Source organism: Marmota flaviventris, chromosome 9 (genome assembly GCF_047511675.1).
Source record: "Marmota flaviventris isolate mMarFla1 chromosome 9, mMarFla1.hap1, whole genome shotgun sequence".
Lineage (NCBI taxonomy): Eukaryota > Metazoa > Chordata > Mammalia > Rodentia > Sciuridae > Marmota > Marmota flaviventris.
In genome coordinates, this window is record NC_092506.1 from 120,745,273 (window position 1) to 120,752,899 (window position 7,627).

The following is a 7,627-nucleotide window of genomic DNA, read 5'->3' on the forward strand; positions in this document are numbered from 1 at the left end:
ACAACCCTAGACCTGATATTAGCCCTAGCACTAATCCTAGCCCTGAATAGAAAACAAACACTAGCCCTCATCCTAGCCTTAAACCTTGCCTTAATCATAACCCAAAACCACACCCAAACCCTAACTGTAACTCTAACACTCACCCTATGTCTAAACCTAGCTATAACGCCATTCTTTATCCTAAACTTAAACCTAACCCTATCCTTATCGCTAGGCCTATACTGAACACTAACTCTAGCCCTAATCCGAGCCCTAATTACCCCAATGCAAAACCCTAACTCTAATTTTAGCCCTATCACTAACTCTAACTCTCACACTAGCGTTATCCCTAGTTCTAACCCTATCCCTTACCATAACTCTAACCCTGGCCCTAATCCTTGCCCTATCATTAATTCTAGCCTACTCCTAGATCTAAACCCAACTATAAATATAACCCTAACCCTAAGTCTAACCCTAAAACTAACACTAGCCCTAACCCTAATACTAATTGTAAAAATAGCCCTAACCCTAACCCTAGGACTAAAACAAAACCGAGCAATAGACCTAACACTAAACCTTAACTTAAATCAAACCCAAAACTACCATGAGAACTAATCCTAGCCCTAATTGAGTCCTAACCATAACCTTAAAATCAACCCTGACCCTGATTCATATTCTAACACTCACCCTAGCTCTAAACATGACGCTAACCTTAAAACAAAACCTAACAGTAAACCTAGCCATAATTTGAGTCCTAACTCAAACCCTAAAGCAAACCCTGACCCTGACTCTTATCCTCAAAATAACTCTAGCTCTATATATCACCCTAACTGTAAATCTAACACTAACACTAGAACTACCCCTAACCCTAACACTAAATCTAACCCTAATTGTAACCCTGGTTCTTACTTTACCTGTTGCCTTAACCCTAGTCCTAACACTAACACAAAGACTAGCCCTAATTGGAGCCCTAAACCTAGCTTTAACTCTAAACCTAACCCTACCCCTATCCCTAACATTAGTTTTAACCCTATCTCTAAACCTAAGAAAAACCCTTACACTAATGGTAACCCTAGACTTATCCCTAATCCTCAGGATAATGAAAATTCTCTCCATATTAATAGTCCTAACCCTAGTCCTCATTCTAGCTCTAACCTTATCCCAAACATAAACATAACCCTGACCCTTATTCTGACCATAACACTAACCTAGGTCTAAACCTGACTCTAAAGCTAGACCAAATCATAACACTAGCCCTACCAGTAAACTTATACCTAAACTAGAACCTATCACCAGCTCTAGGCCTAAACCTAATCCTAAATCTAGCCTTAACTCTAGCTCTAGACCTACACAAAACCCTACCCTTAGCCCTAACAATAACCCTTAACTTAACACACAAAAATAAACCCCTCCCCTAGACATAAACCTAGTCCCAATTCTGGCTTTAACCTTAACTCTAACTCTAAACTGAACACTGATGCTGCCTTTAACACTAAATCTATCTCTAAAACTTACCTTAACCAAAAACCTAAACCTAACACTAGACATAGCCATAACCCCAACCCTGCAACTAGCCCTAATCATAATCTCTTAGCTCTTACATTACCCATAGCTTTAACTCTATGCCTTAAACTAACACAAAACCTAGAGTGAATTTTAGGCCTAAATCTAGCCCTAAGCCAAACCCCGACCCTAACCCTAGCCCTAACCCTAACCCTAAACCTAACCCTAGACTTAGTCTCAAAATTTACTCAAAGCCTAACCCTACCATAAATATAACCTTAGACCTATACCTTACTCTAAACCCTAACCCTACACCTAACACTAAACTTAACCATAGCCCTAATCCTAGCTCTAAACCTACACCTTACCTAACCCTATACCTACCTGTATTGATAACCCTAGCCTTAACCCAAAATGAAACCCTAACCCTAACCAGAAAAATAACAATAGAGCAAACCCTTAATGTAAACTCGCCATAGCCCTAAACCTAGGTCAAAACCTCATCCGTACCATAAACCTAAACATAACCGAAGCCTTAACATTAATCTTAAAACTAAATCTAACCCTAAACCTAAACGTAAACGTACATCTAACCATATCCATTACCCTAACCCTTATCATGACCTTAATGTTAACCCTAGACCTAAACTTAACTGTAACCCTAAACCTACCATAATCCTGTCCTTAGACCTAAGGCTGAACCTAATCCTTGATCTAGCGCTAGCACTAACACTAGCTGAAACCCTAGCCGTTACCTAAACATAACCCTAGCCCAAAACCTAACCCCTATCCTAGCCCTAATCCTAACTGTAACCATAGCCCAAACTATAGCTCTAACTATAGCCATTACCCTAATCATAACATTAAACCTAATACTAAACCTAGCCCTAACCGTAACCCTAACCCTTACTCTATCCCTAGCCCTGATTCTAACCTGAAGCCTCAACCTAGCCCTAACACTTACTCAATCCCTGACCCTTACCCTTACCCTGACCATAAGAAAAAGATAAGCCTAACGCTAACCCTTACCCTAGGCCTAGCCCTAATCCTAAACCTAAAACTAGATTTAACCTTAGCTCTAACCCCATCAATTACCCTGACCATAACCATAAACGTCACGATAACCTTAGCCCTAATCCTAAACCTACTCTAACCCTAACTGTAAACCTAACCCTAGACCTAAACATAAACCTAAAATTTGCCATAGTCCTAACCCTAGCTCATACCTAACAATTATTCTAAATTTAAGACTAACCCTAGTCCTAAATCTAAACCAAACCCTAACCCCACTAACCCGAAATCTAAACCTATCCATACCCTTAACCCTAATGGTAAAACTAAACCGAATCCTAGACCTAATCTTAAGCCTAACCCTATCCTTAGCACTAACCCAAGCTCAAAACCTAACCCATACCCTAAAACTAACCCTAGCCTTAACCCTAACCCTAACCCTAAATTTAGCCCTAATCCTAAACGTAACCCTAGCCCTAACCCTAGCTCTAACCCTATCCATTACCCTAATGATAACAATAAACCTAAAGCTAACCCAATCCATTTCCGTAAACCGAATCTGAGCCCTAAACCTAACCTGAAGCCTAACCTAACCTTATACATTATCCTAACTCTAACTCAAACCTAATGCTAATTTGAGCCATAACCCTAAACCTCAACCTAACCCAAACCCAAAATCTGACTCTTACTATTATAATACCTGTTGCTCTCAACTTGAACCTCACCCTAAACCTAACTCTGACACTAAACCTAGCCATAAATTATACCCCAAAATTATTCCTAACCATAACCCTAGACCTGATATTAGCCCTAGCCCCAATTCTTGCCATAACTCTAACACAAACGCTAGCCCTCATCCTAGCCCTATAACTAGCCTTGATCCTAACCCAAACCCTAAATCTAGCCCTATCCCTAATTCTATCCCTCGTCCTAGTTCTGAACCTTGCTATAACCCCATCCCTTCCCCCAAATCTAACCCTAACTCTAACTCTAGACTTAAACCTTACACTAATCCTAGACCTAATCCTAGACCCAATTTAGCCCTAACCCTACCACTAGCACTAAGAATAATTCTAACTCTCACCCTAGCCATATTCCTAGATCTAAACCTATTCCTTACCATAACCGTAACACTTGCCGTAACCTTAGCCCCAATACTAGCCCTAGACCTAACCCTAGAACTAACCATAACTCTAAGTCCAACCTCAACCCTAAGCCTAAACCTCACACTAACACTAGCCCTAACACTAACACTAATCCTAAAACTATCCCTAATCTAGTTCAAGCCCTGAAACAAAACCGAGCCTTAGCCCTAACCCTAACACTTCACCGAAACCAAAACCTAATCCTACACCTAGACCTAAAATCAGCCCTAATTCTAGTCCTAACCTAACCCTAAAACTAACCTTGAGCCTGACTCTGACCTTACTCTAACCCTAGCTCTAACATCACCCTAAAAGTATATATAACCCTAAAACTAGAACTAGCCCTAAAAGTAATCATAAAAGTAGCCCTAATCATAACTCTAGTTCTTACATTACCCTTAGCCCTAATACTAGCACTAACCTAACCCAAAACCTAGCCCTAAACTGAGCTCTACACCTCGTTTTAACCATAACCCTAAACTTACTCTAATCATTACTCTAAACCTAACCCTAAACCTAAAATTGGCTCTAACCCTAAACCTAACCCTAAACCTAAAACTGGCCCTAACCCTCAACCTAACCCTAGACTTAATCCTAACCATAATCCTAGCCTTAACTCCAGCTCTAATCCTACACATTACCCTAAACATAACCCCAATTTTAATGCTAACCCTAGTCCTAAACCCTAATGCTAAAAATAGACCTGACACTAACCCTAACCTTCACGCTAGCCATAACCATAGCTCAAACCCTAACACATACCTTAAACCTAACACTAACCCTAGACCTAACCCTAACCCTAACCCTAACCCTAAACGTAATCCTAACTATAACCCTAGCCCTAACCTATCCATTATCCTAAACATAAGCCTAACCCAAACATAGCTCTAAATATAGTTCTAACCCCACTCAATACCCAAACCCTAACTGTAAATGTCATGATAACACTAGCCCTAACCCTAAAACTAATCTAACCCTAACTGTAAACTTAACCCTTGTTCTAACTCTAAACCTACACTAACCCTAACTGTAAACCAAACCCTAGACCCAACCGTAAACCTAACCCTTGCTGTAGTCCTAAAACTAGCTCAAATCCTAACAGTTACGCTAAATCTAACACTATCCCTTGTCCTAAACATAAATCTAACCCTATCCATTTAGGCTTAACCATAAACCTATTGCTAACACTAACCCTTATTCTTACCTACACCTAACCTGAACACTAAACCTAACCCTATCAATTTCTCTAACCCTAACCCTAACCCTATTGCTAATCCGAGCCTTAAAACTAAATCAAAACTTAACCCAAACTCTGAACAAGGCACTGCTCTAATAACACACCTAACTCTAAACCTACTACTTACCCGAAAAATAACCCTTAAACTAGATCTAGCCATAAAAATAACACTAACAGTATCCCTAACCATATCCCTAGACCTGACATTAGCACTCTACCTAATTCTTGCCTTAAACCCAACACAAATCAGAGCCCTCATCCTAGCCCTAAACCTAGCCTTAACACTAACCCAAACCCTAACCCTAGCCCAAACCCTAATGTCAACCCGCGTCCTAGTTCTGAATTTAGGTATAAACACATCCTTTCCCCTATCCCTAACCCTAACACTATCACTAACACTAAACCTAGCCCTAACTGTAGGCCTAATCCTAACACTAACCATAGCTCAAATCCAAGCCCTAATTTATTGCTAACTGTAAACCTAACTCTAACCTTAGCCCTACGACTAACCCTAACTGTAGCCCAAGACCTATTTCTAGTACCAACCTTATCTGTTGCCTAACCCTAACACTAGCCCTAACCTTAGCCCTAAACCTAGCCATAGTCCTAACCCTAGAACTAACCCTAACTCTAAATCTACCCTAAATATAAACCTAAACCTCACCCTAACACTAGCCATAAACCTAATTCTAATTAGAAAACTAGCCTTAACCCTAGCCATAGCCCACAACCTGAGCTATAGCCCTAATTCTAACCCTTACCCTAAACCAAATCCTAATGCTACACCTAGTCCTAACCCTATCCCTAAAACAAATTCTGACCTTGACTCTGACCCTAAAACTAAACCTACCTCTAAAAATCACCCTAACCCTAACCCTAACCCAAACACTAGACCTAGCCCTAATCCTAACCCTAAAACTCTCTCTAACTGTAAAGCTAGTTCTTACATTAGCCAGAGCATTAACCTAACACAAAACCTAGCGCTAATCAGATCCTCAACTCTAGCTTTAACACTATCCCTAACCCTTACACTGACACTAACCCAAACCCTAGCTCTAAATGTATTCCTTACCCTAAGCCAAACTCTCACCGTAATGCTACCCTAGTTCTAACCCTAACCCTTAGCTTACCCCAAACTCTAACTCAATTACTAGTCCTAACCCTAGCCCTAATTCTGTCTCTAACCCTAACCCAAAGCCTAAGCCTAACCCTTCCCTTATTCTGACCCTAACACTAACAATAGGTCAAAGACTGGACTTAACAATAAACCAAACCCTAACACTAGCCCTACCAGTAAACCTATACCTAAAACTAAACATAACACTAGCACTAGACCTAAACTTAATCCTAAATATAGCCATAACTCTAGCCCTAGTCCTAAACAAAAACCTAGCCCTAACCCTAAAATAAACATTAACCTAAAGCAAAGACTAACCCTATCCCTAGACTTAAACCTAGTTCTAATTCTGACCCTAACCAAAACCCAATGCTAGCCCAAACAATGATGCTTACGCTAACACAAACCCTAGCTCTAAACCTTATCCTAACCAAAAACTTAAAACTAACACTAGAATTATGTATAACCCTAACAAAAATAAACTAGCCATAACCATAACCCTACCTCTTACATTATCCATAGCCATACACTAGCCATAAAACTCACTCAAAACCTAGCCTGAATACAAGCCCTAAACCTAGACCTAAGCATAACCTTCACCCTAACCCTAGCACAAACCCTAAACCTAACGCTTGCCATAGATCAAACCCTAGCTCAAACCCTAACCTTAACTCTAAACATAACCCTAGTTCTAACCCTAACTCTAACCCCATCCCTCATCCTAACTGAAACCATTGCCCAAATCCTAGCTCTAACTTTATGCATTACCTTAAACATAACATTAAACCTAATGCTCAAACTAGCCCTAACCCTAACCCTAACCCTAACCCTAACCCTAAGTGTAGCCCTGATTCTAAACATAGCCATCGTGCTAGCCCTAACCCTACCTCAAACCCTAACACTTATCTTAAACCTAACCCTAACACTAGCCCAAGATGTAACCCAAAACCTAGCCCTAATCCTAACCTTAACTTAAGCCCTAACACTAGCACTAAACATATTCATTACTCTAAATATCAGCCTAAACCAAATACTAACCGTAGGCCTATCCCGAAACCTATCCCTAACACTAACCCTATATATGACTCTAAACCTAACCTAAACTGTAAACCTAACTTTATCCATTACTCTAGCCCTAACCCTAACCCTAAAGCTAATCTGAGCCCTAACCTTAAACCTTAACCCAAACCAATACTTAACCCATACTCTGACTGTAATAATAATGTAGCTCTATACCTGACCCCTATGCTAAACCTAACTCTTACACTAGACCTAGCCATAAACCTATCCCTAACTCTATCCCTAACCATAACCCTTGACCTGACATTAGCCCTAGCCCCTATCCTAGCACTAACCCTAACACAAACCCTAGCCCTCATACTAGCCCTAAACCTAGACTTAATCCTAAATGAAATCCTCACCGACCACTATTCCTAAATATAACATTCGGCCTAGCACTGAACCTAGCTATATAACCCCAACCCTTCCCCTAAAACTAACCCTAACCTTAGCCCTAACCATATGCCTAACCCTAACACTAATCATAGCGTTAATTCTAGCCCAATTTGAACCCTAACCTTAACCCTACCCCTAACCCTAGCCATTGTTCTAACCCTACATCTTAACCAAAACCAA